We start from the raw sequence: 27,152 nt of genomic DNA, 5'->3' as shown, positions 1-27,152 counted from the left end.
ATTAGGAAAGTGACTTCATTTAGAACCTACAGTTTTTCTCTTTTATCTTGTGATATTATTCTGTGTGCATATGTGGGTGTGGGTGACAATTTTTGAACTGAGATGCAAGTTGATCTTGGGCATGTTGTTTTGTGCCATTGTTTGTTTTTGTTCACTAACCTCCAATGCCTTTTTTTTAGTGAGTATACAGTTTCAGTTTAGTTTATTATACTATTCTGCACTAGGACCCAGGGTTGAAAAGATGGATGTGACTAGGGATTTAAAGACTATTAAGATAGACATAGATATGCAAGTGCGATGTGAGTATGAAAGCTGGAAAAAATGATTTTGTCTGTGACAAACTGAAGGTGGAACTGGTAATATTTGACTCAGTCTTGATGGTTGTGAAATTTTGTAGTATAGACCTCAATTCTGAATTGTGATTTGTTAGAAAGTGGGAGGTAGGAGGATGTATTTGAAAGAGGCTTATGGAACATACTGAAAAAATAGAGGAGAACTACTAATTACATTTGTAGGGGTAACAGATAGAAAGGAAGAAAAGGAATCCCCTTAAATATTTCTCTCCTCTTAGTCTCTGCCCTCCCACATGTCTCCCTCTGGTTAAATAGTAGAAGATTCTCTGACTGGTTTATAGATGTGATGATCTTGCCATTCTGGGCCCCACTGTGTAGGGCTGTGTTGCTTCACGTAGGAGAGAGCAATGCCACACTGGTAGTGATGTAGTTAGAGACAGGTTGTTCAAAGGGCATGCTGCAAGCTGCAGTGGATATCTTGGTTCCAGCAGCCATATCCATCTGCTGCATGTGATATAGATCAGCTACAGAAAGACAGCAGCTTGTAATTTAGATGTAAGTTTCTGTTCTTAGTAGTGATTTGGTAGATTCAGAGAATAATTCACTTCATGAATGAAAACCATGCATTGTCTCTTGAGTTCAGATTGTTGGAATAGTAGTAAGTACTCATCACATTTTATTTTAAAGATAAAAGTGCCATTAGAGTGCATATTGAGGATTTTGTATTTTTCTAATGTAAAATGTATTGTGGCTTACATAATTTAATGTTCTGATATCACCAAGTGAATATTGTTGATTCACTAATAGTATGAGAAATTTTAATAAATATGTTGATATAAAAGTTGTAAAGACAATGGTAACATTATTGCTGTATGAAAATCTGACTGTTTATAGTTGTTTTCACATCTTATTTAATTGTGTTCTTGTAGCACAAATTGTATTATATTACTCAAGGTCAAGTAATACAGTAGAGTTGTTGGCACATTTACATTTGACCTTACTATTGGAAATAATAAATTTCCACTGTCATTTGAACATTAAAATGTACCTTTTCTCTATCTGCTGTTTGATTTCATTTTGATTATTCAGTACTGCAGAATTGATTTATTGTATCATAGACATCTTTACAGTGGGAACACGCAAGCACTTCTTTGCACGTGGCTTTCATGCTATCTTGGAAGACTGAAGCATTTGAGGATAAATATCTCAATACTCTTTGAAGCGGTCTTAACGTGGGAGGTGGGTTACTGAAAGATCATTGTGTAAAGTTTTATTCTCTGAAGGCTGTAACCTCACTGCCTGACAATAGTATCTGTCATATTTCAAAGTCAACCATTTAATCTGCTGTTATTTGTATTAATCTAATCAGACTTCACCCAAATACATACCTCACCAATTTAACTTACAGTTCTATTTTACCAAAAATAATTCATCTGTTCTTTACCAAACAACTTTTTTGAATATTTTTGGGAAAATAGCAGCAGATTGAAAACTTAAAACTAGATTAAAAATTATGCTTACTCTATCCTAGACTGAAGTACATGAATGACCTTTTGTTTTTGCCAGATAAATCTGATTGCAGTGGAAGCTTTTAAATATATGAAAAATATTTACTTTCTTGTTACTTATGCTTCTTGTACATTTGGTAAATAAACCCACAAAAATTCATAAAGGTAAAATAGTTAAGTACCAATATTGTCTAGTATGCAAATTGCTCTGTACTAATAAGAATGTGTCTGGTGAGAAAGCTCTTTAATGTAGGTGTGTTCATTATTTTTCTCAGCTTCTGTACATGCAGTTGTTAATTTTTATGTTTATTATATAGGAAATATTTTACTATTAAGAGAATAAATGATTCAGCCTAAACAATCATTTTGATTTGATTTTGTCTTAACAACTAAAAGAACAGATCACGATTCACATTAGAGCTATTCAATTTGATTATAGATTACAAAAGCTCAACAAGTTATTTGTCTTAAAAGTAGTTGATAATTATTGTAATTCTTAGGTTTTATTGAAGCATTGCTTTTTGGAAACTTACAAAATGCACAGAAGGGTTCTGAAGATGGGGGCTTGAGAAAAGGCCTTAAATTTTGTGTTTTGAAATGTATGAGTCATTTGTATTAGGATTAAGCTTTTTCACTTTCTTAGAGTGTACCTTAGACTAAGCTTCAAGAATAGTTCATTTTTCTTTCTGTAGTATCTCTAGATAACCAAAAGAATCACTTATGTAAATGTTTTTACTCTGGTATGCCTATAATTATGTTTTGTTCTGTCTGAGATATTGTGGAAGATACAGGTCATTGTCCACTTAACATTTTTAACATTTTTTTTCTTGTCAATAGAATGCTAGTTTTCTTTGGGGTGGCTAAGTATCCAGCCCTTGGGAATGAAGCATGATTGAGCCCAATTGGTTGTGATAATTTCATTTGTCTTTGGCAAAATTTCTCTGATGTTCTTGCAACTAGGGTTGGTCAGACCCCAAGTTATGGCAAATTAGTGTTAAGTGGATGGATGACCTCTGGGTGTTCTTTAAGCAAAGTGTTTTCTTTCTTTCTTTTTAATTTTGCTTTTAAAAGGGGAGCGCCACCTCCTTTTTCCTGCAGTTGACTGCAGTTGTAATGTCTGTAATCATGAAGTTCAAGCATAAGAACAAAACATCAGGATTGTCTCTATAATGGCTGACAGAAGCCTGGAAAGAGGTGGACTAGACTTCAGTTTTGCATAATATCACTACCAAGTCACTTGAAGAACTTTGCCTCTAAAACATGTAGCAATTCTTCACAAAACATAACTCTGTGACTCTTCCTTTAATTGAGAGAGGAGTACTGAAATCTCTAACTGTAATTGTGGTTTCATGTATTTTTCTTTCATGACTATCATGTGTTTTGTTTTTCCTTATTTAATATAAAAAATAAAGATTGTACATTTTTTATTTTTTATATATACACATTATGTGTATATATAAAAAATAAAAATTATGTGTATAAATATTACATAATGCATATGTATACACATTATGTAATATTTAAGTCAGGTTAACCATACTTATTTCCTCAACATTGATCATTTCTTTATGATGAAAGCACTTAGAATCCTTTACCTCTTATTTATTAAAATATATAGTACATAATTTTTTTAGTTGTAGTTGGATACAATCTCTTTGAGTTAATTAAATTTTTTTTAATGTGGTGCTGAGGATTGAACCCAAGGCCTTGCCCATGCTAGGCGAGCGTGCTACCGCTGAGCCACAATCCCAGCCCCAGTACATAATTTTTATCCATGGTCATTATCCTAATAGCATAACCAAACTTCTTATACCTATCTAAAAGAAGCTTTGTGTATCATTTTTCAGAAGGCTGTTCAAGACATATTAAGTGAAAAAAAGGTAAGGTGTAGAACAGTGTTATGTACTGTCCTTGGTATGAAGAAAGAAAGGTGTAGGAACAAACAGAAGAGAGTATACTGGAAAGGAATAAAAATAGTTGCCTGGGGAGGAGTGTGATAGAAGCAGTCAGTGTCCCACCTATGCTCCTTGGACCTTTCCTTGGCCCAGGTGTAATGCTTGTTGCTGTTATCTGCAGCTCTTTGCCTTAGGAAGCAGCTGCTCTCTCCCATATGCAGAAGGCTGGGAGCAGCCCTCCATGAATGATCCTCACCTTTTATCAGGAAATGTGATATTGCATATCACAATGTGTACTGCATACAGAGTGACAGACACATTTATATCATCTTTAATAATTTATTTTTAATATTTTTTTTATCTGGGATAATACCCCATTATAATATATATATATATCTATATATATATATTATATTTTATAATGGGATATGCAGGATCCTTCAAAACTGTAGCCCAGGAAAGATCCCCTCTTAGTTGGTCTAGCAGTAGTCTGGGAATGAAACAATAAGGAAAAGAGAGGAAGATAGTGAAATTGAAAGCAAATATATAAGGGAGATGAACAAACTCAAAATAGTTACTTTGAAATCACAAAGTGGATAGACCACAGGCATGATTAATTGTTTTTAAAGACACACACTTTTTGGAAGAAAAAAGAATATAACTACAGATATAGGACAGATCAATAAAGATGGGAAATACTTTGAATACTTTTATACTAATACATTTAAAACTTAGAATGGACAATTTCTTAGAAAATCTTATGTTTAAAAACGTCACTCAATATGAATAGAACATCTGAATGAATCTATAATCATTAAACATCAATAAGGCAAGGGTTGGGTCCTTGGACTGTGTTGATTTACTGTCCCTATGCCATTGTCCCTTCTTCCAAACTTGGGTTTAATGAGGTCCAGTGTCTTCTTTTTAAGATTTTCTGTTTCATTGCTTCCCCCATAAAATCTTTTCTTAATGTTCATGGAGGGGGAAAGCAAATAGTGGATAGAAAATAAATCAAGTGAAAATTCAAACTGATAAGTATTGCATAAAGTGAAATTAATGCTTAAAGTGATATTTCATTGTTTATACTTCTGTTATGAGTTGTTGTTTTCCTTATTGGTACCATGACTGAGGTATTTTGCTAATCAAAATTGATATTTTTTTCCCCTTGAATGACATATTCACTGTGAAACATTGAATCTAATGCTGGGAAAATGATCATTTTTAGATGGTATGAATTACTTATGTGTGTTTGTTTCTTTATAGCTAGCTCTAATGAATATGGGTAGTGGATATGGTTGAATTTAAAAAGAAGGTGGTAGTTTCTCAAACAATTCTCACTTATAAATTAGTAAATTAAGTCTGGAGATTTAGCTGAGTTTAAGAGCACTTGCCTAGCATGCATAAGGTTCTGGGTTTGATCCTCAACACCAAAAAGCAAAATTAGTAATTTAAGTTTTCCTTTCCTTGACAGTTATATCTTGTTTTGAATTTTTGCCTCTTGATAAAAATATAACTTTCTCAATAATTTAATATTACAATTATAAATATAGCTGTTATTAAACTTTAATTAAAATATACCTTTCTGAATAATTTTATACTATTTTAATCGTGAAAACACCTTTTATTAGTGTGTGTCATGGTTGAGATATAAAAGTAACTGATGTTTTAAGATTTGTAGGCAGGTGAGGTATTGTTAGGGCTTATGTAGGACATCATTTTTTATCTCTAAAATAACCAGAACGAATTAGTGGCATTAAATAATAATAACTAACATTGAATGCTTACCTTATGGTAGGCATTCCATGGTCCTAAAAGCTAGATGTTATCATCCTGGTATTACAGAGAAGAAAATCAAGGCTTCCAGAATCACTGGGTTTCACACCTAGTTGGTGGTGAATGTGTGGTTTGAGCTCAAGTCTGGCTACCTGCAAAGACCATATATAGTTTGCTCTTTATAAGCCTCTGCTCTAAACCACTTTTCTATCTTAATTTCTACCAGAAGAAGGAAAAATGAACTAATTTATTTAAACCCAAGTATCTCTTGATTAAGACTATATTACTAGGCTTTACTATTAGAAGTGAATATGGTACTTCTCCTGGTCTTGAGAAATATTGCAGTTCTTGAATATTGCTGGTGTCTGGAGGACGAAAGCCTTTCTAGTTCTGTAAATCTGTGATGTTCTCATTTTTCCTCAGCACATTTCCCTATAGTTTTCAGTTTTAGAAGTTACAGGTCATTTGAATTTTCATCTTTTGAGGCTTTTCCTTAAAATACAAATAAGGAACTACATAAGATGCTTTCTTTATTCATAGGGTAGACTGATGAATACACAAGTAACATTCTCTGTCGAGGATGCTCAATACCTGCCATTCCCAAATTATCTTCAAACTAGTATACTGTGAAAGTTCTCTGCTTGGTTTTTGACCTTGGCTAGAGGCAGCATTCCATTACTACCCAGCTCACTAGCCTTATATCATTACCAGCTGTGTGCACTTCTTGGGGTTTGGATGATGTTCTGATGCTGTATAAATAATTTTGTCATTAGGTGCAATGTAGCATCCCATAATCTCACCAACATATGACTGCTCCATTTATGAGAATTGGCTGAGAGATTCCCCATCTCTTGCTCAGCCAACCAGTTTCCCTATCCTATACTGCCTTGTTGTGGGATTTTCTTTTGGTTTGTTTTCATATCAATCTTGCTATCCGGTCTGACCAGCATACACTAGCTTTCTAGATTTGTATGTCCCATTAGACTTCCCCCCAAATATTTTATCTCAGTCAAATCTCCTCTTATTGTTCAGTTTAGCCATGTGACTTTTATATTGAAAATGTTGCTGATCTTGACCCTGTGGAATTAGAATAATTCTGCAAACCAAATTGCAATTTGGTCAGTATCTGTCTCACTCTCTTTTCTTTTTTCATTCTTTTTTCTCTCTCTCTCACATACATGTGAGCACAAATATAAATTTATAAATTCTTCATTGCCAAACGAGAATGTAAAACTGTCACCATGCTCCCTAAATGATTGCTTCATCTTTTTTCTATTTTTCTTTGCGTTCATTTGTCAGTGCTCTGAAGAAGTAAAATATCCCATTAGTAGGGGGAAAAAAAGTTTTCTTGTTATGAAGTTCATAGTTTTTCTCATCACAATCCACTAATTAAAAAAACGTTTGTATAGTTAGTAGCACATAGCATGAAACTGCTACTTCCAAGGAGTAAGCATTGCAGTGCAATTTAAAGTATATGTTTTAAATATCCTTTGTAGCTTATTTTAAAAATAAAATGTTTCATGTAAGATTCTATACAACTCCTCCCATCCCCCTATACACAATTGTTCATGTGCGTACATTATTTTTAACAGAGTCTATACCTTAAAGACTTCTAGAGTAGATCTCCTATCCATTTACTCTTTGAAATCTGACAACTGTATTTAAAAAGACAAACTGTATGTTTACTACATTTTACAGAGGGGAGAATATCTTTGCTTTTAATGAATATAATGGGAAAGGAAAGTAAGAAAAAAGAAAAGTATATCCCCAAATGAATACAAAACATAATATTATATAAAAGAGCTCTGAATAGAGATTAAGGGAGGGCTTTTATAATTTTGCTTTTGTGTTACGCTCACTTCTGACATAATTATTGAAGCTATTTGTCTGACTTTAGAACACTTCAATCTGCTGTTTTTAGGTGTTGAGTGTCTTTATCATGGTTAATTTCCATAGCATGGGAAAAATGTGTTTAGGAAATGAAAAATATTTCGATTCTACTTTCATCCTCAACATTTATTTATTTAAGAAAGTTTTTGCTCTTTTTTTTTAAGGTTCTAGTCAATGAAAATATGTTCCTTTTTGCTACTGTAGCATGTGCACAAGTCTTAGTCTCTGACATACTGTATTTGGGACCTAAAAAGCCAGGAGGAAGATCCTTTGCTGCCCTTTCCTTCCACTTAAGCCTACTTAATTAAAGAAGGCTTCATGATTACTTGTTACATTGGGAGTCACATGTGGTCTTCTGTGCTCCTTTGAACACATTGTTCCATCCACTGAAGGACCAGTGCATGTTCAGTATAAGCCATATTAAGGAACATGATGGCCCTGTTGCTGTCTTGATCTGTCTGCCCATAGATGTAGCTGCAATTGGAGGCAGGAGCTGAGTCCTGATCCTGCTTACAAAGGAGCACATGTGTCCATTTCACCCTTTTCTCTTTCTAAAGAATGTAGTCCTACATTTTATTGCATTTCTTGTAGTGTGTGTGTGTGTGTGTGTGCGCGTGCTAGAATGGGTGATGTAAAGGCAAACTTTATAAACTTGGATAAACTTTGATGCATGATGTTAGCACATGGTAAGTCCTTAGTAAACCCTTGGTTGATGGAAAGAAAGCTTAGTGCCTGTATTCATTTGCTAATATTCATAGCCTTGATTAAATAGTCTCCGATTAGAAAACCCCTAGTGGCTTTTCCTTGCATATATAAGTCCAGATAATAAACAAGGGTTTGTTGTGGCCCACAGATCTGGGCCTTGTCTGAATCTGCAACCTCATTTCCTAAATCCATCATCTTATTAATCTGCTATTGCAGCATTGCCTTATTTACTCAGTCTGAAACATCAAGCTCTTTTCTGCCTCAGATCTTATAACTGTTTGCTGGTCCCTTTGCCAGCAATGCTTAGACATGCTCCCACCCCACATTCTTTGCTCTTCCTTGCTTTTTCCTTTCCATTTTTCAAATTCCAGTTAAATTTTACCTTCTCAGAGAAGTTTTTGCCTAGACACTTATCCTAAAATAAGTCCTCTCCTTCAGCACCTTTTCCCTTGTTCTATAGTATCATTTTATGAAACTCGGGATTTTTTTTGTTTGCTTGATATTTTTCTCACTTTCCATTTTATTCTAAGTTTCATGATGGAAGGGGCCATATCTGTCTTGTTTACCATTTTATCAACATTTTAGGATGCTGCCTGTAAGACATTACCTGCTTAGTAAATACGATTGAATGAATTAATGGACTTGAAAATATAAACAAAATGTATTTCATTTGGCTTTATTAATTTTCTTATTCTTTCTGCTATAATCACTAAAACTGTCCTGTGTTTGTGTCATCTCTTCTAAATAGAAACTGCATCCATTTAGGGATCTGTGGTACTGAGTTTTGTGAGATTAAACTAAAGAATTCCATACACACTTATTTATTTTTAAGGGTTATGTTAATCATACACACTTACTTATTTTTAAGGGTTATATGTCTATATTTTTTAAATATTTATTTTTTAGTTTTAGGTGGACACAATATCTTTATTTTATTTTTATGTGGTGCTGAGGATCAAACCTAGTGCCTCACGCATGCCAGGAGACTGCTACCACTTGAGCCACATCCCCAGCCCCTAAAGGTTATATTAATCATACTATGAAAGCAGCTATCATCCACTATGTCAATTTTGATGAAAGAAATATATTTTAAACCTGGATAAAGGTGTTTCTAGGAAAAAATGTGACTTTCTAGAATCTAATATATACATGTGACATTTTAGAAAATATTATGTGATCGTATTTTAAGGATTTTTAGTTTTGACAGTGGCCACTCATGAACAGTGGCCTTTTAATTTATAGTACAGAAAGTATTACAATAAAGGAGAGATTAGAATTTCCCCCAAAGATGTATTATTCTTAGTCACTGCAATTATTTAAGCATTTAAAAACATTTTTGTAATGCTTTTCGATCGACATTCTTCATTAGGTTACAAACATCATTAGTCACCATTGCTTTTCACATTTATGTTACTTAACTGACTCATTTAGGCCTTTTTTGGTAGCTTCTGCTCTAGCATCTGTCCAAGAATGAATGTTTTAAAAATATTTTTTTAGTTGTAGATGGACACAATACCTTTATTATTTATTTATTTATTTATATGTGGTGCTGAGGATTGAACCCAGAACAAGGCAAGCGTTCTGCCACTGAGCCCAAATCCCAGACCTCAAGAATGAATTTTTAAATGACCTTTAGTAGAAATTTTTAATTGTACATATACATAAATGAGTTTATTAAAAGAATAATAATCATTTTTGTTTGAAAGAAAGAGCGTACTATAGTATAATGCCTTTTCTGCCATTAATTAATTGTTCAGCCTGAAGAAGTCAATTTTTAACTTTAGAGGTATTATTCTTTTTATCTGTAAGTGATAATTTATGATTCTATCTATTCTTGAATTTTATGATGTCATAAACAAGTTTAGGATTTAAGGAAGTCTATCAAAAGGACAAATTTTTCCTGTTCCTTATTCAACTTTGTCAACCACTGCTTCATTTAACTTCTGCCCCCCCCCCCCCCGCCGCTTCCCCAGTTTTATTTATACATCTTTTTGAATTTATTTTTAAAATTGTATCTAACTTTTATTTTTAGGATGAGAGGCTTTTGGGTACTATTTATTTCTAACTGTACTCTTCCATCTTTGGTGTTGCTCTTATTTGTTTAGATCTCCTGTTCCAGCCTCAGCAGTGGATGATCATTTGCCTTTTCAAGAGAAGGTACTTGACCTTCAAGTTAGCTTTCTGTCTCATCATCGCATGGGACCTAAGAAGTGAATATCAAATACTGATGATTTTACAATAGAGCTCAGTATAATTTTTCAGTGAGGGAAGTCGTCACTAAAGAGATAGAGGGAAAAATTTATTTTTTATTCAGGAGAGAGATCTAAGAAAATGTTAGAGATTTTGATAGATGGAGATGAAATGGATGAGTGCTACAGTAGAATCGACAAAATATATTAATGAAGGAGAAGTAGGAAATGTTTGGAAAACAAACTTTGGCTCAGCATCAGCATTCTCTGAATTAGAAAGAAGTATGGGAGATCAATTTGGGGTGATGTGAACGTTTTGTGTAGTTTGTGTACATTCTTGAATTCAAGGTTAGAAATTTGGTGAGCTTTTACTTTAAGTGAGTAGTATCCCATGGAGGCTGTATTACTCAGGACTCAGTTAAAATTCAAATAAACATTAAAAAATGTATATTGAGTCATATAACTGAAAGTCCCAGGGTATTGGACAGCAGGCAAAGCTGGATGGAGTGATTCAGTGATGTTACTAAATCTTCTACTTTTTTCAGTCTACTTTCCTTTGTTTTGGCCATATTGTGAAGAGCTAAGCTTACATTCTACCTGCTTAGTTACCTTATCTGAAATACAGAACTTCTTTCTCAGTAGTTCTAATGAGAGTCCCAAGATGAACTAAATGGACTATTTTTAAAAAATCATATGGTCTTTGAACTTTTCATTGTGACAAAACTCATCTGATATCATGAATGGCCAAACTTGAGTTATATCACCACTTTGGGATTTAGGAGTGGAGTCATTGCACACAAGCCACATAATTTAAATGTAGGAGAGTAAAAGGAAAATTGTATTGCTGCTATTTGAGAAAGAGGAAATGTTGTCTTGTAGGAAAAAGCGCTATAGGTATTATAGTAAAAAATGGGAATGAGGTAAAGAGAACTGGACGGGATAATTACTATAGCAAAATAGGATGGAGACCATTGATAATGTTAGAGATGGGCATTGGATTCTCAACATCTTATGGAAAAAGAGTGAGATTCTGAATGAGAATAATGACAATATATATGGAAAATAGGAAAGGAACTAGAAATATGAATGGAGTTTGTGTTTGTACTTTACTAGTAATGAAATTTGTTTAAGAAATGAAGCTAATTTTATCTTTGTCCTGTCCATGAGAAAATAATCTTGGATATAAGTTTATTTAGTCAATATCAAAGAGGTCACAGAGTACTTTCTTGGTTATAAGTATTTAAAATAGATAATGCTAATTGTAAATCATTCATATTTACTCATTGCATTAGGTCAGTGAATTTGCTTTGGCAGCATTTTAAGTTATTCCATGTACTTTAATGTAGTGAACTACTGGTTCCTTTCTGCCATTCATATAAAATCTTACACACACACAAATACATACACAGTCAACAGGTGTGCATTATTTGGTATTAGCTTCTCAAATTTATCATCTCTAAAAATGTCGGATATTAGGTGCATCTGTAGAGTTCATAGATTATGCTAGATCCCACAGTGAAGATGAATGAGTAAAGTGTGACTGCCACTCTACCTAGTTATATGGTTCATAAAAACCAGTTTCTTTCTCAGTGGCCTGGAATACAGGTATGCATTTGATGAATGTACACTATGGTGCGAGGCTCAAATGATAAAAAACTGAACAAGGCAGTATGCTTTAGAAACACAATAATATTTGGTACTATTTGGACAATGTTCACTTTAGTCAGCACTTTTAAGGCCGTCACATCTATTTCTAGGGAAATTTCCCATACGTTACATCTAATACTAGATCTAAAGTGTAAGTATAGGCTATTTTTTTGCATATCTAGAATTGACAGAGATATTTATTTGCATATAATTATTTTTTTTGTGGTTTCCAAGATTTTAGAATGAAAGTAGCTAAGAAGGTGAATTCATTTTTGTAATTGCTTTACCCCCTTCTATCTTAAATATAGAGAAAGCTTTTTAATGAAGTATCTAATATAATTCAAGGCATATTTGTGTATTTTGGATCAATGTGGGTGTGGGTGTGTATAGTGGTTGTATCATGCAGTTTCTCATTCAATCATAATGATTCTTAGTCTTCATTTTGTAACATCATTAAATTTCATCAGTTTTGTTAAAGAGAAATTTTAATTTTATAAGCAACTTTGTTGTATTGAAAGATATTTTTCTCTACCATTTTGTAAGAGCCTTATTACCAGAATCCAAGCAGTAGCTCAATGCCATCACTGCACAGCCCTAGGAATCTCTGACTTAGTGTTTCATTAAAATTGGTCAGAATGAAGATATTATAATTTCTAAATATGAAGAGTAATTGGTAGGATTACACAACCATGACATAGCAGTATTCTTACTTTTACCTATTCTTTAAAGATAACTAATGACATTTATATTTTATTTGTCATATTTTTTTGAAAAGCAAGGGAAGCAGAGGCTAAGGATTAAGGTCTTGTTTGCTCTGAAATTTGATCACTGTTTAATATGTGAGTAGAGTTTATGTAAGTGATCACTTTCTTTGTCTAACTATGAGATTTAGAACTGGTAGTAGAAAAAAGAAGCTACTCATACAGAAACCCTCACAAACAATAAGTTGAAAGCATTAGGCTTTAGAATTGAACTACCTGAAAACATTCAGGTCTTTGGAAACATCATAATATTTGCTTTCTTTACATTTTTATTTTAGGTAAAATACTGACAGATGTTAGTGACCCACTTGAGCCATGTTTTCTTTAGTTTTTCCATGGAAAAAAGTTGCCAGAAATTATTATTCTTTAATATGTTCAGCATGTATGTTTTACATGTATTAACTGGTATTAAAATGTGGTTTCTAATTAGATGTCTAAATCTGAGAGGAATTGTGGTAAGTACCAACCTCTGAGAATTATTGAAAAGGAAAGTTTCAATGAATAGAAATTTCTTTTTGTCTACTGCATTTTTCAGGCTTTTCTTTTTTTAAAAAATCAAATTAATCTAATTCGTTATATATGATAGCAGAATGCAATTCAATTCATACTATACAAATAGAGCACAATTATTCATGTTTCTGTTTGTACTCATAGTAGAGTCACACCATTTGTGTTTTCTGTCTTACTCCACTGACTTTTCTACCCCCATTTCCACTTCCTTCCCCTCCCTCCCCTTTGCCCTATCTAAAGTTTGTCTATTCCTCCCATGCTGCCCCCTCCCTCCGCCATTCCCATTATGATTCAGCATCCTTAAATCAGAGATGACATTTGGCATTATTTTTTTGGGATCAACTTACTTCATTTAGCATTGTATTCTCCAACTCCATCCATTTACCTGCAAATGCCATGATTTTAGTCTCTTGTAATGCTGAGTAATATTCCATTGTGTGTGTGTGTGTGTGTATATGTATGTGTAGGTAGGTATGTATGTATATGTATGTATGTGTGTGTGTGTGTGTGTGTGTGTGTGTGTGTATATATATATATATATATATATATATCACATTTTCTTTATCCATTCATCTGCTGAAGGGTGTCTAGGTTGGATCCACAATTTAGCTATTGTGAATTGTACTGCTATAAAGATTGATGTGTCTGTGAGCCTATAGTATGCTATTTTTAAGTCTTTTGGGTATAAACCAAGGATGGGAATAGCTGGGTCAAATGGTAGTTCTATTCCTGGTTTTCCAAGGAATCTCCATACTGCTTTCCATATTGGCTGCACCAATTTGTAATTCTACCAGCAATGTATGAATGTGCCTTTTCCCCCCCATCTTCGCCAACACTTATTGTTGTTTGTATTCTTGATAGCTGCCATTCTGACTGGAGTGAGATGAAGTCTTAGAGTAGTTTTGATTTGCATTTCTCTAATTGCTAGGGATGTTGAACATTTTTTTTTATATATTTGTTGACTGATTGCATATCATCTTCTGAGAAGTGTCTGTTCAGTTCCTTGGCCCTTTATTGATTGGGTTATTTGTTTTTTTTGGTGTTTAGATTTTTGAGTTCTGCATAAACCTCAGAGATTAGTACTCTATGTGATGTGCACATGTAAAAATTGGCACCCAAGATAGGCTCTCTATTCACCTCACTGATTGTTTCTTTTGCTGAGAAGAAGATTTTTAGTTTAAATCCATCTCATTTATTGATTCTTGATTTTAATTTGTATACTACAGGAGTCTTATTAAGGATGTAGGGTGCCTTATTGTATGCCTAGCCCAATATAATGGAGTTTTGGGCCTACTTTTTCTTCTGTTAGTTCTCTGGCTTAATTCCTAGGTCCTTGATCCACTTTGAGTTGAGTTTTGTGCATGATGAGAGATAGGGGTTTAATTTCATTTTGTTGTATATGGATTTCTAGTTCTCCCAGCACCGTTTGTTGAAGAGGCTATATTTTCTCCAGTGTACATTTTTGGCACTTTTGTCTAATATAAGATAACTGTAATTATGTTGGTTAGTCTCTGTGTCCTCTATTCTGTACCATTGGTCTACCAGTCTATTTTGGTTCCAATACCATGTTGTTTTTGTTACTATTGCTCTGCAGTATAGTTTAAGGTCTGGTGTAATGATGACACCTGTTTCATTCTTCTTGCTAAGTATTGCTTTAGCTATTCTGGGTCTCTTATTTTCCAGATGAATTTCATGACTGCTTTTTCTATTTTTACAAGTAATGCCATTGGGATTTTGATTGAAATTGCATTAAATTTGTATAATGCTTTTGGTAGTATTGTAATTTTGATAATATTAGTTCTGCCTATCTAAGAACAAGGAACATCTAAAAGAGGGAATACTTTCAAATTCATTCTATGAGGCCAGTATCACCTTGATTCCAAAACCAGACAAAGTTACATCAAAGAAAGAAAATTTCAGACCAATATCTCTAATGAACATAGATGCAAAAATTCTCAATAAAATTCTGTCACTTCAAATACACAAAACATCAAAAAGTTAGTGCACCCTGTTTAAGTGAGGTTCATCCCAGGGATGCAAGGTTGGTTCAACATATGGAAATCAATAAATGTAATTCATCACCTCAATAGACTTAAAGATAAGAATCATATGATAATCTCTATAGATGCAGAAAAAGCATTTGGCAAAATACAGCACCCCCTCAGGTACAAAACACTGGAAAAACTAGGGATAGCAGAAACATATCTCAACATTGTAAAAGCTATCTCTGCTGAGCTCAGATCAGCATTATTCTAAATGGAGAAAAATTGAAAGTATTCCTTCTAAAAACTAGATATTCCTTCTAAACAAGATAAGGATGTCCTCTTTCACCACTTCTATTTAACATATTTCTTGAAACACTAGTCAGAACAATTAGAAGAAATTAAAGATCCACAGATAGGAAAAAAACCTCAAATTATCAGTATTTACTGATGATGTGATTCTATACCTAGAAGATACAATAAATTGCACCCGAAAACTTGTAGAATTAAAGAATTCAGCAAAGTAGTAGGATATAAAATCAACACCCATAAATCAAAGACATTTCTGTATATCACTAACAAATCGTCTGAAAAAAAAATGAGGAAAACTAACCATTTACAATAGCCCCCCCCTCCAAAAAAAAAAAAAGAAAGAAAAATGAAATACTTGGGAATCAACTTAATGAAAGAGGTGAAAAACCTCTACAATGAAAAGTACACAATGATAATGAAAGACATTAAAAAAGATCTTTTTCAGGCTTTTCTAATTTTTTAAACTAAGGAATTTGCTTTCTTAATGTTTCTCAGTGTTATTCTCTAGGATTTCTGCTGGATGTTGTGTTTTTTGATGATAAAGCTTTTAGATATTATTTATATCTCAACTTAATGAACTCAAGGCATTTATATCTATTAAGACCCATTTTATATTATAAAAATATAAAATTGTTACTTGTTTAAAGATTTAGGCTTTAAGTGGACATGATATTTTAGATTTGATATATCTTACATTTTAGAAAAATAGTAGGACATTTCTGAAGTAAAATGTTGCAACTTGATTTTGTTTGGTACTTTGGTTACTTTGGTTTTACAATTTAAAGTGTGGGGAGTGGTGGTGGGGAAATCCCTTCTGTCCAAATTTGTCTACATGAGTCACTAGCAGTCTTCCTTCTAATAGTGTGTAATGAAATGATGCCCTCTGAATCAATATTTCCATATTTGCAATTTTGGAATTCAGTTATGTACTCATCAACACTGACTTAAACTTCTGTTTTGTTTTTCGATTTGTCATATAATCTTTCTTTTTTTTCAGTGAACACATCTAAGAAAGAATGACTTCTGATTTTCATAGACATGGATTGTTAATTGTTCTCTCACTCATTTTGTCTTAATGACTAATACATTTGCTTGCAACTCCAAACCACAGTAGGCACACAGATAGTAATACTCACACACTATTAGCCAACAAAATGTGGATTGCTTCAGTGTTTGGGCACCCCTAGGGACCTATGATGGGTTTTGATGTTGTCCCTTGTACCCATTGATTTGGCATATTGTTGCATAGGAGCTCTGAGGGACAAGGAAAGAGCACTGGACTAGAGTCAGAAGAACAGATTCCAAAGCCCAGTTTAACCACTCACCTGTGTTAAAGAAAGGTCACTATCATTGCATGTCTCCACCTGTGAAGTGAGGGAAATAATACTCTTTTATCTTAACAATTTGTTGTGAGGGTCAAATAAAATAATAATTTTCCAGGAAATGTGTACATTTGTGAGTAAAATATTATTGTAAAGGTTGTATTGTTTTAGTTGGAATTATTATTATTTATTTAAAAAGACTGAATTGTTTTGAGATTTTCTGATAAGCTACTTAATCTATGGACTTTCATTTATATGTTTAAAATATGAGTAGAAGTATGAGAGTATCAATACTTTAATGAAAACATAGTGTTTAAAGAGTGTTTTGGTGAGGATGTGGGGAAAAGAGTATGTGCTTATACATTGTTGGTGGAACTGCAAATTGGTGCAACTACCGTGAAAAGCAGCATGGAGATTCCTTCTAAAACTAGGAGTGGAACCACGATTTGATCCAGTTATCCCACTCCCCAGTATATAGCCAAAGGATTTAATATCAGTATACTACATTAATGCAGCCACATCAATGTTTATAGCAGCACAATTCACTAAAGCTAAGCTATGGAGCCAACCTAGGTGCCCTTCAACAGAATAATGGATTTAAAAATGTGGTTCATATACACAATGGAGTTTTACTCATCTATTAGAAAAAATGACATTTGCCAGTAAATGGAAAGATCTGGAAACTATCATGCTAAGTGAAATAAACCAATCCCCCCAAACCAAAGATTGAATGCTTTCACTGACAATGTGAACACTAACCCACAATAAGGGCAGGAAGGGTAAGAATAGAAGTTTAGTAGATTAGACAAAGGGGAATGAAGGGAAGGGAGGAGACATAGAAAGAGGAAAAACAGTGGAATGAATCTAACATAATTTTCCTATGTACACATTTGAATATACCACATTGAATCTCATCATTGTGTACATCTACAATACTGGGATCCTAATTAGAATAAGATAAATTTCATGCTTGTATAATTATATGGAAATGGATTCTACTGTCATGTAAAACTAAAAAGAATCAATTAAGAAACAATAGTGTTTGGCTCAAAGCTATAATATAATACTACATTTGTTCTTCAGGTACAGTTTGAGAGTTATAGTGGTAAGTGGGAAGAAATAATACAGGGGACATTATTTATAGATTTTTGTTATGTATTTTTGCAGTTCTGGTATAAGTTTTGAATTTTAGCTAAATAGCAGCAATCAATTAAGCATTATAGTAGGTGGTAAAAATGAAAAAAGTCTTAAGAATAGAAAAGTAGAAAGGTAAATTATAGATATTTCACTATAGATTCATTTTCTTCAACTGAAATTATGTAATGCCTATTTTGTAAAATGCTTTGATACTAGGAACTTGATTTGAAAGTAAGTGGAAAAGTTGTCTGTATAAACACAGGTGAGTAAAAGGTGGTTGACTTGCACCTTTGTCTTTTAAAAGACTAAATAATTTTTAAAGAAGATTAAAGAGTTTTTAAAGGTCAAAAAAAGGTATATAAGTATCTCACAGATCAGAAGGTTTGACCATGCCATTTTTTTTTTTTTTTTAAGGAAGAGGAGCATTTAAAAACTATGAGACAATAGTTTTCTAACACAAAGTAGTTCTTTCAAATCTCTGGCATCATTTTCCTGCTTAAGCCTCAAGGAAAAGAACTATGAGTGTCTATACCTGAAGAAATTTCATATATTAATTTTAATAAAAGAAAAACAGCTGAACATCATAATTGTAAAAAGTTAGAAAAAATGGAAATAAATGTTCTGGTATCTGTTCTTGAATATGAATGTTAGCAAATATAATAAAAGTTTCTTTTGTTCACAGTAGGATTGTGAGTAGAATGGAAATTGGCCATTTCAGGTCAATTGTGTCATGTATTATCCCATTAATGCAGATTATAAGGCTGATATATTATTTTTTCTATTCATTTATTTATTTTAAATTTATTTTTAATTGACAAATAATAATTTTGTAATTTATGAGGTACAATGTAATGTTTTATTCTGTGTATACATTATGAAAAGATTCAATCAAACTGTCAAACATATCTATCTATTTATTTATTTATTTATTGTGGCAAGAATGTTAAAAAAATCTATGCTAGCCATTTTGAAATATACAATGCATACTATTTAACTGTGGCCACCATGCTGTATAGTATAACACTAAAACTTAATCCTCCAGACCAAATTGAAGGTTTGTACCCTAATGTGGTAAAACATTAAATTACTATACATAGACTTAGGACATTTAATATAAAGTATTTTTTTTTTTTGCATTTTTTCCCCTGTAGAAATAGATTTTCCTTTTTATTTCTTTCAAAAACCTTTGCATAAGACCATGGGGATAAAGGTCAGTGATAGAACACTTCCTTGCATGTGGGGGATTAGAGTTCATTCCCCGGCACCACAAAACAACAATACCAAAACTAAACAAAAACCAACTATGTTATTCAACTTCCTGTTTTCGTGAGAAAGTATCTGAGAAAATCAACTTAAAACAAGGAAATGATTTTGGATCACCTTTTCAGAGGTTTCAGTTCATGTTGCTTGGCCCTGTTGCTTTCTGCCTATGGCAGCCTGTTATATCATGGTACAGGAGGACTCTTCACCTTATGGGAACTAGAAAAACAAGCAAGCAAACAAACAATCACATCATCATCATCATCATCAACAACAACAAAAACCAAAAGGATAAAGAGGAGGAGGTCCCAATATCCTCTTCAAGGAACATCCCAGTGCCCTAACCTCATTTAACTAGACCCCAGTATTTCTGCTTGCTGGGGACCAAACCTTCATCACATGGGGTTTGGGGGGATGTTCAAAATCCATGCTGTAGCAATCTCTGAACTCATTCTCATCTTTGCTAATTGAGACTGAAGGTAATATATGCTGCAGGAGATTGGGAGTAATGTTTAAATAATTAAATGCAAGCATTGATACCTAACCCTCTCATTTGACCTCCCTTTTATTCTATTCAATTCTTTGTTATAGTTCCTAAAGAGAATTAACTCAAGATAAATACCCCATCTCTTCACAACTCTACTTCCCCTCCCAGATCATTTTAAATCTTTTCATTTACCCTTATTTCAGCTAGTTTACCAGAGCAAAGCTCAGTAAGTAGCAAATAATTTTGAATGCTATTAATAATATTTTACTTTTTGTCGTTACAAAACTGTATACATATTCTATTATTCTTGGGTAATATTAGTATGGGGGTGGACAGTCTGTGACTGGATGAGTGGAAGAAGAGAAAAAGTTACAGAGAAAGTAATAGATAATTAAGTCATGAATTCTTGAGCAATGGAAATTCAAAAGCACATATCTAAAGCCTACATTTATTTTCATCTCTTATGATATCTAGTATTGACCTTTTCTTGAACTTTTGGAAGTAAAGAACATCATAGATGTGCCTGGAAAATATTTTATTATTTTTGAAGTTCCTTAAGGGCTGTAGTTTTATTTCTTAAACTATTTTTCCTAGGGTCTAGTTTTTAATGTTCAGTAAATAGTCATTGGATTAATGAGTAAATAATGCTGGGACCAAAAAATATCAGTAAAATTTATTAAACATGCTTTTAGCTGTGTGCAGTATTCCAGTTGTTTACAGGGTTAAAAAATACATAGAAAACCAATGTAAGCTGATTTTCTAGTCCTTTAAGTTTTCTTCTTTCTTTGTTGTATTCTTTCTTGCTTGTTTGCTTTGTTGCTTTATGGTGTTGGGGATCAAAACCAGTATCTCATGCATGCTAAGTACGCTCACTTGCCCTAAGTGCCTATGCCCCCAGTCCAAGGTGTATTATTTAACAATGACTCTGCAGTGTTCTGTATTCCCTATTTTTTTTTTACTCTTTTCATCATTGTTCTATATATTACAGAGCCCTGCCTGCATACAGTAGCTACTCAGTACATTTTAAAATGTTTTCATGAGCATTAGGCTTTACTTTAGTGGAAATACTGTTTGTTCTCTCATTACCTGTTCAGTGCAATGGAAAAGGTAGGTGCTTTAATGCTTTTCACTTTTCTCTTTTGGATTCTTTTTCAAGTGTCCGAAATTATGTCTATAATTGATTTGAAGCATGTTAGACACAGTTTAAAGTGATAGATAGGAGCTGTAAGGTAGAAATACTGAGACATTTCTTTTTCTATGCTACAATGGCATTATGAACAAAACTGTGGTTTGCTAGTTCACTTGTAGAAAAACTCTAGTTTGGCAAATATAAATGCATTAAGAAAAGTGGAATCATTAGACGTACATTTCTGTAAGGTGTTAAAGTCTAGGACCTTTTTGGATATGGGGTTTTTTGATGAGACAAGATAACAATGGAAGAATAATAGTGGTGCATAATTAGTGGGTTTATCTGTTGGCTTGTCAATAGTCCCAATTTACTTGGTCCATTAAAAGGAAATAGTATATCACTGTTTTTTCCAGCTTTTATTGCTTGACCTTTTGAACTATCCCTTTGAAGGATGCCTTCCTAGCTTTTTTCTTTATATTTTAGATATTACCATATTCTTTCTACTTTATTAAAATGTTACTTTTATCATTATTTTATCTTGAAATTAGTATCAGTTTGACCTAATTATAATTAATGCATCAGTCATTATTAGTGGCTTATTGTATTATATCAGATGAGATAAAATTCTGGAATATATACATTTTTGGGTATGGTGATTTTATTCCTATTATGTCTTTATGTTATAAAAACATTTCCTGGTTTTCTTTGCTTCATCCATTCTCCAGCAATTTTCATAAGTAAAAGTATCTTAGGCATCACCTTGATTCAATTAATGATGGATTTTTGGTGATTACCAGTTATTTTTCTAATGAATAGATAAGATTCTTATTTATATGATTAAAGCATGTCCATTTGCCCCTTTCCTTGGGATGGTCTTATCCATCAAAAAAAGTATATTCTTTATTTGGGTCAATTTACTTGTTTAGTGCAATTACATTAAACTTTTTATTTTTGATATCAACAAGTGAGCACATTTTTAAAAATTTAATGAATCTATTTATGCTTTAATAATTGTAAGTAAGTGGCTAATCTTGTTCTACTTAAACTCTGCCTACTTTCTTCCCATCTTAGATTATATTGAAGCAAATTCCAGACATTTGATTTGTGACTTTGCATGTTGTATTGCATATACCTAAAAAAATTTGAAATTTCTTAAAAATTAAGACAAACTGTAATACCATTATTATCCTGATAAAGATTCTAAATAATTTAATATCATGAAATTCATCTAACCTATAAATATTTTTTACTATGAAATATTGAATAAATAATAGGGCCTGATTATGCAATGAAGAGAGGAGGCTGTCTCCTAGAGTCCAGAACATGCTTATAATGCTAGATAGGCAGTGGTTGCTGAAAAAAAGGTTCCTTTTGCCTATAGATCTGGAGTATGGTGCTTTTTATTTGAGAAATGATTAATCAGTGTTTATTCAGTGGCTCACTTAATATCTTTAATGTGTTATAGTCACTTAGTTTTATTCCTCTATCTTACAGATTGCTTTGTGTTATATGAGTGATGCCTACTAAGTGGTCCAGAACAAAGCCTGTGTGCTGCCCTGGGCACAGCCCTGCCTGTGGGTGGCTGCTGGGTATTAGCACTTACATTTAAATGACCTGGAAGTTTTCCTTCTGTATGGTGAGGCTTGGAAATACTAGACTAAGGTGTACTCTCAGGGCTTAGTACACATAATAGCATTATCTCTTATTATATTTTATCTTTACAAGTTCAAGTTTGTCAGTACACATGCAACTAGTAATTCTATTAGCTTTGTTTCACTTGCTGGGTATTTCCTTTCCTTTTGTTTTGTTACTTTTTAAGGGATAATTATAGTAGTATGAAACATTCTGTCCACATAAAAGCTTATTGAAGAGGTTAAGTGTTCTTGCTAATTAAAGAAAGTACTAATTGGACAGATTGTTGTTTTGTATAGTGATTTTCTATTTTCTAAAAAATAGGAACACAGAACTACTCTTTTCAGGAATGCTATTTCATAGTTATATTTCTTTTCACTATTTTAGTGATTTAAATGTAAAGATGAAATTTATTTTGGGAATAGTTGATTTAGCTTTGGTTTATAGGTGGGACAGAGATAAGATGTAACTATTCCTTTCAATGTGAGGAAATTTTATAGCTCTCAGTCCCTATCTGCATCTTACCTATTCTTAAAACAGATATCTATCCATTCATTCATTTATGCATCTATCTATGTATAGTTTTTGTATTTCCCATTTATAATAGGACTCAGTTTGATATCACTAATTTTCTTTGCACTCTTTTGTTAAATACCATAGGATGGAAGTGGACATGTTCTGAAGTCAAATGGTTTGTTTTCAAAGAATAAATTAGTGATAGATGGTTAAGAAAGGAAGTAGTCTATGGTTATTCTATTCAAAAACATTACTTTTCAATGTCATGAAAGCATACAATTTTTAAAATATTACACATTACTTGCCTTTTGGCTTCACTGAGAATTTGTTGGATAGTTTCCTTTTTCTTTTCTTTTTTTTTAATGTTCCCAGGCTGTCTCTTATGCTGAGGTGACCATCTGTATTAGTGCTATGGTACCAACACTCACTCTTCTAGTCCTGGAGGTTAGAATCCAGAATCAGGTCTCTCTGGGGCTGTTCTCCCTCTGAAGGCTCCAAGGGAGAATTCTTTCTTGCCTCTTCCTAGCTTCTGCTAGCTTTCTGTAATCCTGGACATTCTTTGGCTTGTAGCTGCATTGTTCCTGTCTCTGCTTCTGTTGTTGGATATCTTATCTTAGCTTACCAATATGTCAACAAAAAAGTATCAGTGAATTGTCTATAATAGATACTTGCTCATGGAGTGAGTAAAATGTTAATTATTTGTCTCATAGAATCTTCTGCGACATTACTATGTTTTTTCTTTTAATAACTGCCTTTAGATATTTATATCTGACAATAAGATGAAATGACAGATATTAATATAGTTAGGACCATAGAATTCTTCTAATCCAACTGCTGTCATTTTGCAGCTGAGGAAAAGGTGGTCTGGGGAGGTTAAGTGAGTTTTATCGAAAACCAGAGATGGGTGATGACATCTCTAGGTGGATCCCTGAGTGTTTAGTATTGAAATCTATAATGCAAATCTAATGTTGCAAATTTGATAGCACCTAGAGGACACTGATGAAAATCAATAAGAAGCTTGAAAACCAAATAGAGAGAGAATTTGAAATAATTTCAAAGCAAAGGTAAGAAGTGATTAATCGGTGATAGTGTTCTCTCGCTATTGAAAGCAAATAGAGAAACAGAGGTTCAGAGGTCAAGAGAAATAGAGGCAGTTTTGCTTTCCAGCTGGACTGTTAAAAATTGTTATGGAGAATTTGAAGAGGAATGAAAGTACACCTTTCTTATTCAAAACAAAACAAAAACAAGACTCACACAAATTGTTGTAGTAATTTGGTCTTACCTGAAATTTTTTAATTTTAAAAAATTCATTTGTGTACTTTATTTCCTGACTTGGCCCACATCATTGTTTCCTCATCAAAATGCAGCTTTTAAGTTTATTTTACAAGGAGGTACTTCCCCCTCCACAATTGCAGTCTCTGAAAACCTTGAACCTGTGGCTCCTCAGTGTGTAATTTTCATATCTGTTTCCCTTATAAAACAGGACATGATACAACTGGAGGCTTTTAAATCTCTGACCTTCAGAATGCAGCATAATATTCATACTTCAGATTTCCTCTAGATGGGTTAAGGCTGTGCATTCTACCAGGATCCTTGACGCCTTCCAAGAGATGAGGGTGGAAGGAGAAATCTGGTATTTCTCCAGCTGTGCCCCATACTCTTCTAGGCTGAGCCATGGCTTCAGCTACTTGGTGGATTTTCTAGCTGTGAATGAACATATAAACATCACTTTTTTTTTTTTTAGTTGTAGATGGACACAATACCTTTATTTATTTATTTTTATGTGGTGTTATCAAACCCAGTGCCTCACACATGTTACAACTCCTGCCCCAAACATCACTTCTTAACAGATCTGAATACTTCCTGTTGGCTAGCTTCTGCACTGACTTTTCTTCATTTACCAGTTGCTCTGATACTATCCTGACACGTTTTTGTTGCCTATATCCATGGTATAAGATGGTATGTACTTTTCTACCAACAGTGTTTTATATATCTATAGCCTTCTCTTTTGCTAAATGCAAGCAATTGTCAGCTTGTGGGTTTTTGTTTTATTTTGTTTTAAAATAACTTCTTTTCTTCCATAGACTTTTACAAGCTGTCTAAAAACAAAACTAAAGTAAAAGAATGAGCCCTTGCTTGTCAGGGACTGTGCATACAAGTAGCTTTCCTTGATTTGGAAAGAAAACAGTTGGCAATCAGAAAGTCTTTCAACCTGCATCTTTCTATTGCATTCAGTCAGAAATTCTTAACACCAAACCAACACTGAAAAATTTAGTGCAGCAGCTCTGGGGATATCGGAAGAGATTATGATTATCAGCAGTCTTTCTAGTTCTTAACAGGGTAGCCATTGTGTAGCTTAGGATAAATTAAGAAAGAAATGGGCACGTTCGAGTATTATGGACCAATTCAAAATAACAAGCATCTAAGCTTTCTCAATAGTGTGTCTGGTAGAAAATTCTACTTTGTGGGGGGTTAGCACTGAATTACTTTCAGTCAATTAATCAAGAGTTATGCAGACACTCAGGGGATGATAATGAAACATGAGCATGGATCCATGTATGTCCTACTGTATTACTCTCAAAGGTGCCATTTGTCAGCCATAAGATTTGGGGGGAAATTGCTTAAGTTTTCTTAGTTTTCTCATCTCTTTAGATGGGACTAGCAATATCTCACTAACAGTTTTCTTGTGAAGATAAAATTAAGCCAAACAAGATATTGTGTGTAAGGAGCCTAACATGGAGCCTGGCTCATTATAAGTGCCTCTTAAGTGGAACATGTTTCTCTAAATTTGTAGAGCACTACAAAATGTTTTCACAGATTATATCATTTTTTCTTTCAAATAAACTATACAGTGGTCAGGCAAGGTGGCAATAGCACTTTCTTTTGTAGATGAGAAACTTAACATTTGAGAGAGTGATACGTCCAGCACTTCATGCTATGGTTTTCTGTTTCTTAGACCAGGAGCATTAGCTTTCCCCACAACTTCACTTAAATTTTCTAATTTCCTCATAGGATTATTTAACATTCTAGCTATAAGCACCAGGCATTAAGGGGGGGGGCAGTGCTTTAGTGAAAATCTTTATGCTTTTAAGCTTGTATACAATAAAATAACATAGAAGGCTTTTGAAAATAATTTAACATACTAAATAAACATAAAATTAAATGTTTATTTTAATTATTTTAAGTCATTATGTTCTCTTAAAAATCACATTTCCTTTGCTTGGTGGTAAACTAGACATGCAAAAAGAATTATTTGCAAAAAAAGAAAAACTTTCTTTGTAGACAATTTTTCTGCTCTAGTTAGTGGATTAGCCTTATTCAAATATTCCTTTAATAGCAAATTCTGTATTGCTTCTAAGGCTTTTGTTGAAGAATTCCTAAGCATTATAGCTCCTTATTCATTTTTTAAAAAATTTTTGGTTGGAGGAACTAATTTTATGAACATGTGGCATTAAAACTGACACATTAGGAATTAGGTTATCTTTTTTTTTTTAAGCTGACTGAAAAAATATTTCCAGTAATTGTTAACACTTATAAAAAATCTTGTGAAAAAATGTATGAAAAATACTCCATTCTTCTACCATACCTGGGTATTAAAAAAATATTTTGGCCCACTTATATTCAATATATAGTGCATGTTTAACTTACTCTCCCTACATGGCTTCCTTCAATGTACAGAACTTGAGCAGGTGTTATTAATAAAAAATAATAATAATAAACCCTTTCTATTTTAAATAAGGATGCTATTCTCCCAGCTTTGAAGCTCACACATACTCTTTAACTTATCCCAGCTTTCACTCATCTGGTCCTTAAATGGATCCTTTCATGTGGTCAGCCCACGAGCCGTGCGTACTGCCGTTCAATCACGCCACTGTACATCGCCATCATGAGGGTGGTTTGCATGATTTGCATTTCCTGTGCTGTTTGAGCTTCAATGAGCTCTAAGCGCCACGTATGAAGAAACCGCTGCCAAATAATGCAATGATTTTAGTCAAACCAGATGAGCTGTGCTGGAGTCAGCTACCAAGTCAGTTGGGGGTGGGGCGGTGTTGTCAGGACATCCTGTTAGAAAAGGATTCTTCAAGATGTCCACACATGCAAGATGTGAATTCCTGAGCAAATCTGGCTGTGTAATATAAGCAGGTTACTTTTGGAAAGATAAGGCTAAGGGGCTGAGATGGATAACCACATGCTTGTTATTCTT

The 27,152-nt window shown here is 33.3% G+C and overlaps 1 protein-coding gene across 9 annotated transcripts in view; it reads left to right on the top strand.

Annotated features, from left to right (window-relative positions):
- Nucleotides 1-27,152, top strand: part of Qtman (queuosine-tRNA mannosyltransferase) — a 379,404-nt gene that overhangs the window by 105,384 nt on the left and 246,868 nt on the right. The window lies entirely within an intron of this gene.

This window comes from Ictidomys tridecemlineatus, chromosome 7 (genome assembly GCF_052094955.1).
Source record: "Ictidomys tridecemlineatus isolate mIctTri1 chromosome 7, mIctTri1.hap1, whole genome shotgun sequence".
Classification (NCBI taxonomy): domain Eukaryota; kingdom Metazoa; phylum Chordata; class Mammalia; order Rodentia; family Sciuridae; genus Ictidomys; species Ictidomys tridecemlineatus.
This window is presented reverse-complemented; position numbering and strand designations above follow the sequence as displayed.